Source organism: Callithrix jacchus, chromosome 13, assembly GCF_049354715.1.
Source record: "Callithrix jacchus isolate 240 chromosome 13, calJac240_pri, whole genome shotgun sequence".
Taxonomy (NCBI): domain Eukaryota; kingdom Metazoa; phylum Chordata; class Mammalia; order Primates; family Cebidae; genus Callithrix; species Callithrix jacchus.
The window spans coordinates 42,346,336-42,358,824 of NC_133514.1; the positions used below are offsets into that span (position 1 = coordinate 42,346,336).

Below are 12,489 nucleotides of genomic sequence, written 5' to 3' on the forward strand. Positions count from 1 at the left end.
TTTCTAGGATGAATCAGTAGGGGAAAGTAAGGGAGGGTTTTTTGTTTGTTTGTTTTTTGAGATGGGGTTTTGCTCATTTCCCAGGCTAGAGTGCAGTGGGATCTCAGCTCACTTCAACCTCTGCCTCCCGAGTAGCCGGGATTATAGGCCCCCGCCACCATGCCTGGCTAATTTTTTGTGTTTTTAGTGTAGACAGGTTTTCCATGTTGGCCAGGCTGGTCTGGAGCTCCTAACTGCAGGTGATGCACCTGCTTCCTGGGCCTCCCAAAGTGCTGGGATTAAAGGCACGAGCCATCTTGCATGGCCTAGGGAGGTTTTATTTCTTGACTGAAGTATTTGATACTCATGCATTGTCTTTACTGCCTTCAGCTACTTGTTAAACAGATGTGCACAGAGCACACAGTGTGCCAGGCATAGTTCAAGGCACCAGCGCTACAATCAAGAGTAAGACATTCAGTCCCTGCTTGGATAGAGTGAGAATTAGAACTGGGTGACTTTGCAGGGCCACTGGACTGGGTGGTCTGGGAGGGTCTCACTGGAGAGAGAACATTTAGGCTGAGATCTGATGAACAGGAAGGAGCTGCAGTGCAGAAGTCAAAAGGAAGGGCATTCCAGGCAGAGAAGGCAGCCCACGCAAAGGTCCTGAGGCAGAGACAAGCCTGCCGGAGGCAGGCGTGGGCCTGGCTAGAAAGCCCAACTCAAAATAGAAAGTGGTGCTGGATAAAGAGGCAGGGTGGGCTCAGATCTTATAGGACCTTGTTAATAAAGAGATCCCACAGTCCTGAGACGTGGACAGGTCTGTGGGAATCAGGAATTTAGTGTTAAGCTTGAGATTAGAACCCAAGTCTCCATTTCCTCGTCACGTTCTCCCTGTGGTGCTAAGCCCAGAGACCCGAGCTGTTACCTAGACCAGTGCTTCCTCAGCCTTAATGTGTGTCTCATCACCTGGGGCTCGCCTTGAGATGTAGGTTCTGAAACAGTGGGGTCCAGGATCCTGCCTTTCTAAGGAGCTCCCACATCGTGCAGTTGCTGGCCTGGGGACCACATTGAGTGATGGCTCTGTGTCCTTGTGCCTCCAGCTGTTGCCCTGTACATGCCCAGCTGCACAGAGTAGTTTACACCCTCTAAAGCCACAGTAAATTACTCCATTTCCTAAGTTACCTCTTTAAGGGAAGACTGGTTTTGATATGTCATTTTTAAATAAAGAAGTTGAATTTCAAAACCAAGTGGAACAGGAAATGGTGTGGCTTGGTTGACATTGATTTTAACTTTGTTTCATGGTGAGTGTTTCACTTTATTAACTGGAGGTTGCACTTCCAGTTAGCAACTCACCACAGGAAGCGTGACAGAACATTTTATCAAGTGATGGCATCATTCTTTACCATACGCTTGCCCCTAGCAAGTCCACTCTCCCTGAGATGTGCTTACTGGCCCCTGTGTGGGTTTCCCCACCGCAGTCATCGTCCGTCAGCTGTGACCTTGCTGTGTGTAAACACTCCATGCTGATGCCCCAGTAGGCCGCCTGGCTTTGCATCACCCTCAGAGACATCAAACCTCCCCCTGTGATGTACAAGTGTTAGCCAGGAAGCTTACAGAGTGCTTCATTTTTGTTTCTGTGTTTTTGAGATGTCGCCCAGGCTGGAGTGCCATGGTGCAATCTCCACTCACCGCAACCTCCCGCTCCTGGGTTCAAGTGATTCTCCTGCTTCAGCCTCCCTAGTAGTTGGGATTACAGATGCATGCCACAACACCCAGCTAATTTTTGTATTTTTAGTAGAGACAGGGTTTCACCATGTCAGCCAGGCTGGTTTTGATCCGACCTCAAGTGATCCGCCTGCTTCAGCCTCCCAAAGTGCTGGGATTACAAGGCATGAGCCACCACACCTGGCCGCGGAGTGCATTTTTAAGCAAACACATCATATGTTAATTCTTCATATAGTGTTCTTTAGGTTATTTGTCTTGGGAAGCCAAATATCCCATTTAGAATTCTTTAAGAACTGAATTTTCAAATGCATCTAGTCAACTAGGTATGAAAGCCCTCTCATTATATTGTCAAAAAAACCTTTGTTTTTTTAAAAATGCAAAATCAGTATTCTGTACTTAACAGATTTGGTTTCAAATACCATAGCTATTTCCAAAAAATTGGGTATTTATTCAGTGGCTGAAAAACAACTATTGGGGGTATTCAAAGAGATGTACTGGCCCATGCTTGGGACTCACACCTGCAATCCCAGCAGCTTTGGGAGTCCACGGCAGGAGGATCGCTTGAGCACAGGAGTTCCAGACCAGCCTGGGCAACATAGTGAGACTCTGTCTCTACAAAGAATAAAGCAGTTAACCTGGCATGCTTGTGTATGTCTGTAGTCCCAGCTATTTGAGAGGCTGAGGTAGGAGGATTGCTTGAGCCCAAGAGGTTAGGTTGCAGTGAGCTGTGATTTCACCACTGCAATCCAGTCTGAGTGACAGAGCAAGACCTTGTCTCAAATGTATATTGGAGAGTCTGCAGGCAATTAGAATATTTAATTTACCAAGTTTATGCATTAAGCTGTTTTTAAAGTAGATTAACTTGTAAATCTCCACAACAAACCTATGCAAGGCAAACTCTGAGGTTTTGGAATAAGCAAAAGATTGCTGGCTGTCCTTTCCATGTAATGCTTGATCCCTGTGGGCTGTGTGCTGTGTCTTTAAATAGATTATTTTACAACTCTAGAGGGATACAAGTTGATTCATAGAAAACTGATAATGATATATTTCTGGCCAGGCGCGGTGGCTCACGCCTGTAATCCCAACACTTTGGGAGGCCGAGGCGGGTGGATCACAAGGTCAAGAGATCGAGACCGTCCTGGTCAACATGGTGAAACCCCATCTCTACTAAAAATACAAAAATTAGCTGGGCATGGTAGTGCGTGCCTGTAGTCCCAGCTACTCGGGAGGCTGAGGCAGGAGAATTGCTTGAACCCAGGAGGCAGAGGTTGTGGTAAGCCGAGATCGCGCCATTGCACTCCAGCCTGGGTAACAAGAGCGAAACTCCGTCTCAAAAAAAAAAAAAAGATGTATTTCTTGTCTTGCTATGCAAATGATTCCTGCCCGTGGCAATACAAATGAATTTTGTCCTGTTGAGAATAAAGTCAATCCCTCATTTGATTTAATTGGGGGGGGGGCAGGGGCGGGACATAGTCTTGCTCTGTTGCCCAGGCTGGAATGCAGTGGCACAATCTTGGCTCACTGCAACCTCTGCTTCCCAGGTTCAAATGATCCTCCTGCCTCAACCTCCCGAATAGCTGGGACTACAGGCATGTGCCACCACACCTGCTAATTTTGGTATTTTTAGTGGCGACGGGGTTTTGCCATGTTAGCCAGGCTGGTCTTGAACTCCTGGCCTCAAGTGATCCACTTTCCTCCGCTTCCCAAAGTGCTGGGATTACGGGCGTGAGCCATGGCATCCAGGGAGATCCTCCTTTTAGAGTCGAGATAGCAGACTCCTTTGCTGAAGGCCACATTGCTTCTAAGTAGAGGAGATGTGATCAAACCCCAGTGAGGCCAGGGCACCTGAGTCCATCCTTTTCATCTTACCGTAATCTTTCTTTCCCCTCAGCGTAATCTTTATTTCCACAAAAGAAAAGATCCAAAAATGTTTTAAGCAGCGATAGCTTCACTGGAACAACTTCTCATATTCCAAAAAGACTCATTTGAGGGAATAATCACCACTACCATTCATATTGCTTTAGAGGAGGTGGCATTTTTCTCAACGTAGTTTTCTGATTTAAGCAGGTCCTAGTCTACCTAACACACAATGCTGACATTCTGCCTAGCTTTTTAAGACAAGGAAAACCACTGGGAATGAAGTCAGCCACAGTTAGTTACCTAAGTCTTGCTTCTTGTCCAGTTCTGTTAGGTTCTATGGAAATAAGAATAAAAGTAAATGACTATTTTTGCATCTAAGGAATTTACAATTAATCCTAAGACGATGTCTTTTTTTTTTTTTTGAAGGTTTTGCAACGCAATTTTATTTTCTTTTGTGAAAATAAACAACTGGGAGTTTAAATTGCTCCAAAAACCATATAAACAAAAAGAAATACAGAAGAAGCATGTGAGGTGATGGGGAAGGGAACAGGGTCTCTTGAACTTTGGCAGATTGTGCTGGCATGGACCCAGGTGACAGGAGCCAGACCATGGGGCCAGTCCTGCCTGCCACTGTGGGGCCGTGAGGGGATGATCGCCACTGGCAAGGAGGGGGAGAACACAGACTTCTTCGCTGAGGAAATGGCAGGCACCTTGAGTCCCTTTAAATGTAGGGGTGGGGGAAAACCATTTCAAAGGACCACTTTCTCCACTGCAAGCTGGGGCTAGCGGGTTTGGGCCCACTGAGGGAGGGGACGGTGGTGGCAGCAAATCAGGGCAAGATGTCTCACACTGGGCAGAGGACAGAGGACGAAAAAGAACCCATGGTATTGGGCAGAAGATGAAAATTTGGGTTGGGTCACAGGAAATACCGCAATGGCGGAGATGCAGATGGAGTCTGGGAAGCTGGGGCACCCTCTGCCCAGGTCTATCTACCACAGCACCTAAGGGATGAACAACATGCTACTTTTCAGTTCTCTTTCTTATAAAGATTTTTTTTGTTGTTTTGTTTTTTAAGGAAAGCCTTAAGATCAGCTACTGGTTACATCTACAAACTATAAAGTGCTGTTGTTACCAGCCACTTTACAGAACAGTCCAGAGTGGTCAGATACTGACCAATAAAGTCTCCTTTTTCTTTTTCTTCTGAATTATTACTACTCGATGAGTCACGTGACAGCCTGCAGGGGCTAGGGGGCAGCTTAGTGGGCAGACTTGGTGACCAGGGAAAGAGGCTGGGCCTGTAGCACTAGGAGGGCCTGGTGGGCATGGAGCGTGGCGGGGAAGGATGGGGGAAGAGGCCAGTAGAGTTGTGGGCATGGACCCAAGGGGGAGGGGCCAGGACAGGAGGGGAGGCTGGCTGCCCATCTGCCCAGAGGAGGAGGCTGCAGCCTTAGCGGACATGAAGGCAGCAGAATGGAGAGCCAGATGGGCCTGGGTTTCTGGCTTGGTGGTGAGGGAGAGGGGCTGGGCTTGCTCCGAATGGGTGGCGGCAGGGGCGGCAGGTGAGGCCAAAGCTGCGGAGGGGGTGGCGGGAGAGTCCAGCATGCTGCCGTGGGAGGAGGCAAGGCTGTCACAGGGCTTCTGGGCGGGGGGCGGGTACTGAACACATGGCTGCTTGCTCTTGGAGGCCAGAGCCCCCTCTGCCTCTTGGACTTGCTGCTGTGACTGTGTGTGGGACAGCTGCTTTTCTCTCTTCCTCTTCTTTCTCTTACCGTAGTTGTCCCGGTCTGACCAGGTCGGGTAGAGCTGCGAGTAAAGCTGCCGCTCCTTCCGAGCCAGCTCATAGTACTTGGCCTGTTCTTCTCGAGACAGGTTGTGCCGCTTACTTCCCAGGATCTGGTTAATGGTTGCACTTTCCTTCAGGGTGCACACAGCCACCACCTTAGCCCTCATCTCATTCATATACAACATGAAGGCATTTGGAGGCTACTTTACATGGGACTTCTTTTCCTCCTTTTTCTTCTTTTTTCTTTTCTTTTCTTTTTTTTTTTTTTTTTTGAGACAGAGTTTCGCTCTTGTTACCCAGGCTGGAGTGCAATGGCGCGATCTCGGCTCACCGCAACCTCCGCCTCCTGGGTTCAGGCAATTCTGCCTCAGCCTCCTGAGTAGCTGGGATTACAGGCACGCGCGATCATGCCCAGCTCATTTTTTGTATTTTTAGTAGAGACGAGGTTTCACCATGTTGACCAGGATGGTCTCGATCTCTCGACCTCGTGATCCACCCACCTCGGCCTCCCAAAGTGCTGAGATTACAGGCGTGAGCCACCGCGCCCAGCCTTTCTCCTCCTTTTTCACGGTGACTGGTGATTTCGCGCTCACGGAAGGGCTCAGGCTGGGGAATGCTGGTTCCTGCTTGACGATGGGGGAGACGATGGCAGGATGGGGGAGACGATGGCAGGGTGGGGGATCCCTGAGGTGGGCAGGCCAGGGTGGGCAGGAGCCACCATGTGAGGTGAGAACCGGCTGGAGACCAGGCTGGACATCGACGCATTCATGGCGAGGACAGGTAAGAGTACCGGAAGCCACCAGGCGGAAGAGAGTACATGGGCTGGCCTTGCTGTGGGACGAGCCAGCCAAGGGGATGGGGGATTTGTCCGACAGCTCCAGGACACAGCGGGTAATACGGTGACAGCTCAGATGGGTGAGGAGGCCGGGGGATTCCTGTCTTTGGATTGATCTCTGGGGAGAGGTGAGTGGGCGGGGAGCCAGAGGAGACGTGGTCATTGCTGTAGGTAATGAGGGGATTCAGCGGATGCATGTGATGTGGGTGCTGAACGACAGGAACTTTATTAGACAAGTGTGCTGGAGATGGTGACCTCGTGTCCTTGACTGTGGCACTGGAGGGGACATCGAGGAGGGGCCATTTCATCTGCAGGTAGGTGCGCGTTCCACCGGGAGACAGGGGTCCATTAGAGAGATACGGGCTACTCAGGTCCGGGATCATCAGGAAGGGGTACCCAGGGCAGAGGGGTCCTTTAAGGAACGCGCCGTCCTGGGGCCCTCTCACTTCGGCGAAATAGTCCCGTGGCTTCTGGAAAGTGTCCCGGGCGGGCCGCGGACGCCTCTCCGCCTCCGACTCCGAGCTGCTGCTCTGGTTCTCCGACTCGTTGTCCAGGGACAACTTGACTTCGTCTAGGTCCTGCTGCGCCGAGGCGCTGTCGCTGCTCGGCTCCTGCTCCTCGCCCCCCTCGTCCTGGAAAGGGATCGGCTCGTCGTTCCCCCCGAGGTCGTCCCCTCCGCCGGCCGCCCCAGCGCTGGAGCCACCGCCTACCCCGCCGCAGCCGAACTGGGGCATGGCGGGGCCGCGGGCCACGGCTGCGGATCTTGGAGCCCCTAGCCGTCCGCGCCCTGCCCGGCCCGGCCCCGCGCCCCTCCCGCCCGCTCGTCGGCCGGCTAGCCGCCGCAACAAAGTTTGACAGGGCGTGGCCCCGCGGAAAGCGGGCCCGGCGCGGCAGGGCCGGGGCGCAGGCGGCTCAGCTCGGGCCCCCCTGGCAGCGCCGAGCCTCGGGCTCCCCAACTCGCCGCCACCGCCGGAAGATGTCTTAAGTGTAAACCTAAAAGTATGAGATTCTTTGGCTCAGAAGAAAATTTTCCTAACGTCCAGGACTAAGGTTAAGAGGAAGTTATTTTCTTGGGTTCAGAGATTTGCATATGAATGTTTTCAGCCTCTTAAGTGGCTTAAAGCAACTTGGGACCCAAAGTTGCTGCCAGCTCAAACGCAATTTTTTTTTGAGACGGAGTTTCTCTCTTGTTACCCAGGCTGGAGTGCAATGGCGCGATCTCGGCTCACCGCAACCTCCGCCTCCTGGGTTCAGGCAATTCTCCTGCCTCAGCCTCCTGAGTAGCCGGGATTACAGGCACGCGCCACCATGCCCAGCTAATTTTTGTATTTTTAGTAGAGACGGGGTTTCACCATGTTGACCAGGATGGTCTCGATCTCTTGACCTCATGATCCACCCGCCTTGGCCTCCCAAAGTGCTGGGATTACAGGCATGAGCCACCGGGCCTGGCCCACGCGAATGTTTTTAAACTTCAAATTGCTGCTTCTGTTATTGCTGAACCTATAATTTTCCTTAAACAGAATTCTGACCATTTCATTGCCTCTCTTAAAAAGCTTCAGTGGGCCGGGCACAGTGGCTCACGCCTGTAATTAAGCACTTTGGGAAGCCCAGGCAGGTGGATCATCTGAGGTCAGGAGTTCAAAACCAGCCTGGCCAACATGGTGAAATCCCATCTCTACTAAAAATACAAAAATTAGCAAGGCGTAGTGGCCAGCGACTGTAGTCCCAGCTACTCAGGAGGCTGAGGCAGGAGAATCACTTGAACCCGGGAGTCGGAGGTTTCAGTGAGCTGAGATCTGCCATCGTACTCCAGCCTGGGCAAAAGGAGTGAAACTCCGTCTGAAAAAAAAAAAAAAAAAAAAAGCTTCCGTGGTTACCCATTGCCTACAGAAAAGGAAACAATAAAAGAGATTAACATTTATCTGTGTCCTGGACAATAGGCAGATTGCTTTCCACAATACTCACAACGACCCTATGAGATAAGCACCAGCTCACACCGTACCGCAGCTTCCTGGTCAAATTGTCCTTTCTCTTTCCCTGAATAGTTTCTAATCCCTTTTTTAATACCTACAGTTTTACTATTTTATCTTTATTAAAATCCCACCAACATTCTTTGGGGAATTAAGTGAGGTATACAAGTTTTTATATTAGAAACGCCGGGCGCCGTGGCTCACGCCTGTAATCCCAGCATTTTGGGAGGTCAAGATGGGTGGATCACCTGAGGTCAGGAGTTCAAGACCAGCCTGGCTGTCATGGTGAAACCTCATCTTTAAAAAATAAATAAATAAAATAAAATAAATAGAAACCCTGAGTTATTTGGGCACACACCTTTCTGGTCTGCCTGCAAGCTTGCTTCCAGAATGGGTCATGAAAATAACGGTGAAAAATGGCCTCTCCCACACCCAGCTTCATGTGTTAAAGCATGTGCCGTCCACTCCCAGTTCTGTTTGCAGGCTTGCCTGCCCTCAGCCTTCGGACAAGTGGTTTGGCCCTCAATCCGGGTGAGACTGTGGCAGGCCTCCCTTTGTGCCATCTTCTGGCATCTGAAGCTTTCTGATGTCCCATCAACAACATAACATGTCTACGCTTTGACTCCTCTTTAATGAGCTCATGAGGAGGCTGCTGCCCACACTCTTGTCAACAGGTTAACAAATGACACAAGAGAGAGCCTAGCTTTGAGCAGTGGCAGTATCGTAGCCAATGAGGTTTATCTAAGGCACGATTATTGCTAATTGAAAACTTTTCCCAATACCCCGCCATGACGACATGAAATATAATCGGCGTTGGCAATTTTTGGCTGTCTCTACAGGGGCTGAATCATTAAAAAGAGAGAGAGAGAGAGAGAGAGCTTAAGGGCTATTTTGTCAGTCCATTTTTCTTGGTTCTTTTTTTTTTTTTTGAGACAGAGTCTCGCTCTGTTGCCCAGGCTAGAGTGCAGTGGCGTTATCTTGGCTCACGGCAACCTCCACCTCTCAGAGTTCAAGTGATTCTCCTGCCTCAGCCTCTCAAGTTGGGAGGGTTGGGACTCACAAGGCTGGGACTACAGGCGCATGCCATGATGCTCAGCTAATTTTTGTGTTTTTTGTAGAGATGGATGGAGTCTCACCATGATGCCCAGGCTGATTTCAAACTCCTGAGCTCAGGCAATATGCCTGCCTCAGCCTCCAAAGTGCTAAGATTATAGGTGTGAGCCACCGCACCAGGCCATCCAACTTTTACTTCTATATCAAACTGGATCCCATAAGTCAGTATTTCTGGATTGATGTATTACTTCTTTGCTTTTAGCAAAGAGAAAGCTACATAAAAACATTTCCATGTTTTCTGAAAATTACAACTGAAGGCATTATCAATTAGATATCCATTGTTTCTATATAAAGATCCCTGTAATAAATTATTCTCAGAATTTAGTGCAAGTAAAAGTTGATATCTTCAAACTTTATGGTTCATTTTATCAGACAAATGTGTCCAGTGTGTTCCCCTTCCCGGTCTCCTCACCAGGAACTCGGAGCCCCCTGCCTGCCTCCCAGCTTCCTTGTGTCTGTCCTTGAATAGTTTCTGATCACCTTATGATACCTACAGTTTCACCCTTTTATTTGGTCTTAATTTTAAAAGGTACCCCAAATTTGGGGAATAATTACATAAAAGATATATAAGTACATTCGAGTAACTTGGGCATATATTAGTAGCCTTAAGTACCCACTTTTTAAAACATGTATGGAAAAGGCCGGGCGCGGTGGCTCATGCCTGTAATCCCAGCACTTTGGGAGGCCGAGCCGGGTGGATCACAAGGTCAAGAGATTGAGACCATCCTGGTCAACAAGGTGAAACCCTGTCTTTACTAAAAATACAAAAACTTAGCTGGGCATGGTGGTGAGTGCCTGTAGTCCCAGCTACTCGGGAAGCTGAGGCAGGAGAACTGCTTGAACCCAGGAGGCAGAGGTTGTGGTGAGCCGAGATCGTGCCATTGCACTCCAGTCTGGGTAACAAGAGCAAAACTCCGTCTCAAAAAAACAAAAAAACAAAAAAAACCATGTATGGAAATGAGTGATTTATAAGCCATTTCACAGCATACGAATTCCTAAGTGGGAAAATTCATAAGCAAAAGTAGTAATGAAGACAAGAGGTATAGTGTTCTCTCACTCCAGCACTTGTTTAAAAAAAGTGGCCAGGTCAGGTTAGTGACCCAGTAATAATAGCAGGGTGCCAGGTAGAACTCCATGCACTTTAGTAAACAGGTGGGCTGGCTGGGCATGGTGGCTTACATCTGTAATCCCAGCACTCTGGGAGGCCAAGGCAGGTAGATCACTTGAGGTCAGGAGTTCAAGACCAGCCTGGCCAACTTGGTGAAACCCTGTCTCTACTAAAAATAAGAAAATTAGCCAGGCGGCCAGGCGCGGTGGCTCAAGCCTGTAATCCCAGCACTTTGGGAGGCCGAGGTGGGTGGATCACGAGGTCATGAGATCGAGACCATCCTGGTCAAAATGGTGAAACCCCGTCCCTACTAAAGATACAAAAAATTAGCTGGGCATGGTGGCGCGTGCCTGTAATCCCAGCTACCTGAGGCTGAGGCAGGGGAATTGCCTGAACCCAGGAGGCGGAGGCTGCAGTGAGCCGAGATCGTGCCATTGCACTCCAGCCTGGGTAACAAGAGCGAAACTCCGTCTCTAAAAAAAAAAAAAAAAAGAAAGAAAGAAAATTAGCCAGGCATGGTGGCGGGTGCCTGTAATTCCACCTACTCATGAGGCTGTGGCAGGATAATTGCTTGAACCCCGGAGGTGGAGTCTGCAGGTGAGCCGAGATGGTGCTACTGAATTCCAGCCTGGATGACAGAGTAAGACTGCATCTCAAAAAGAGGGAGAGAGAGAAAAAAAAAAGACAGGTGGGATCAGACACTGTGGTATGTGCAGCAGATTCAGAGAAGAAAGCCCCTGTCTTAAAGCAGCTTACAGTCTAGTGAGGGAGACCAAAAAAAACCAAATCACAGGATACTGTGCTTGTATAAAGGTAGTAATGGGCCGGGCACGGTGGTGCACACCTGTAATCCCAGCACTTCGGGGGAAAGATCGCTGTAGCCCAGGAGTTCTAGACCAGCCTAGGCAACACAGCAAAACCCTGTCTCTACCCAAAATACAAAAGGCAGGTTTGGTGGCATGTGCCTGTCAGCTACTCAGGAGGCTGAGGTGGGAGGATGGTTTGAGCCCAAGAGGTGGACATTGCAGTGAGCCAAGATGGCGCCATCGCACTTCAGCCTGGGTGACAGAGCCAGACCACACCTAAAAAATAAAAAAAAGAATGAACACCGGGCTTTATGAAAAAACAAAGGAAGAACTGGAAAGGCTGAAAGAATCCTGAAATCTTCCCAGAAGGGGTGATACCCAAGCCGAGACTTGAAACACTGGAGGGCCGAGCCAGGCTGCAGAGGGAAGAGAGGATGGCTACTGGAGGCAGAAATGTTGCGTGCAAAGGCACAGAAGCCACAGGGCACATCCAGTACTTGAAACTCCCAGGAGTTGGGAATGGCTGGTGCATCAGACAAGAGTTGGAGGTGGGAGGAGAGGGAGTTTCCTGTCTTGGAGGAGTCTTGCAGGAGTCTCATGGGAGACAGATTTTCAGACAAAAGTTCAGGAGTCTGATTTGTCGTGCTAAAATGTATGGATTTTGCACAAAAACATTTGGGAGTCTCTGAAAGACTTTAAGATGTGATAGGATCAGTTTTTTTGTTTTGTGTTTTTGTTTTTGAGATGGAGTTTTGCTCTTGTTGCCCAAGCTGGGGTGCAGTGGCGCGATCTTGGCTCACTGCAACCTCCGCCTCCTGGGTTCAAGCAGTTCTCTTGCCTCAGCTGCCTGAGCAGCTGGGATTACAGGTGTGTGCCATCATATCCAGCTAATTTTTGTATTTTTAGTAGAGATTGGGGTTTTACCATGTTGGTCAGGTTTGTCTTAAAGTCCTGACCTCAGGTGATCTGCCTGCCTTGACCTCCCAAAGTGATGGGATTGCAGGAATGAGCCAGTGTACCTGGCTGATAGAGTCAATTTTACATTTTTGTTTTATTAATTTACTTATTTATTTTTATGTTTTTTTGAGACAATGTTGCTCTGTAGCCCAGGCTGGAGTGCAGTAGCATGATCTTGGCTCACTGCAACCTCCACCTCCCGGGTTCAAGTGTCTCCTGCCTCATCCTCTGGAGTAGCTGGGACTATAGGCATGCACCACCATGCCCAGCTAATTTTTGTATTTTTAGTGGAGACGGGGTTTTGCTATGTTGACTGGGCTAGTCTCGAACTCCCGACATCAACTGATCTGCCT

The 12,489-nt window shown here is 49.4% G+C and overlaps 1 non-coding gene and 1 pseudogene across 1 annotated transcript; one reads left to right on the forward strand and one right to left on the reverse strand.

Annotated features, from left to right (window-relative positions):
- Positions 1-3,119: 3,119 nt before the first annotated feature.
- Positions 3,120-7,001, reverse strand: LOC100385633 (transcription factor 7-like 1; annotated as a pseudogene).
- Positions 7,002-8,853: 1,852 nt separating this feature from the next.
- Positions 8,854-8,994, forward strand: LOC118147122 (U4 spliceosomal RNA). Its single transcript, XR_004733274.1, has one exon. It is a non-coding gene; the product is annotated as a U4 spliceosomal RNA (small nuclear RNA).
- The last annotated feature ends 3,495 nt before the right edge of the window (positions 8,995-12,489 follow it).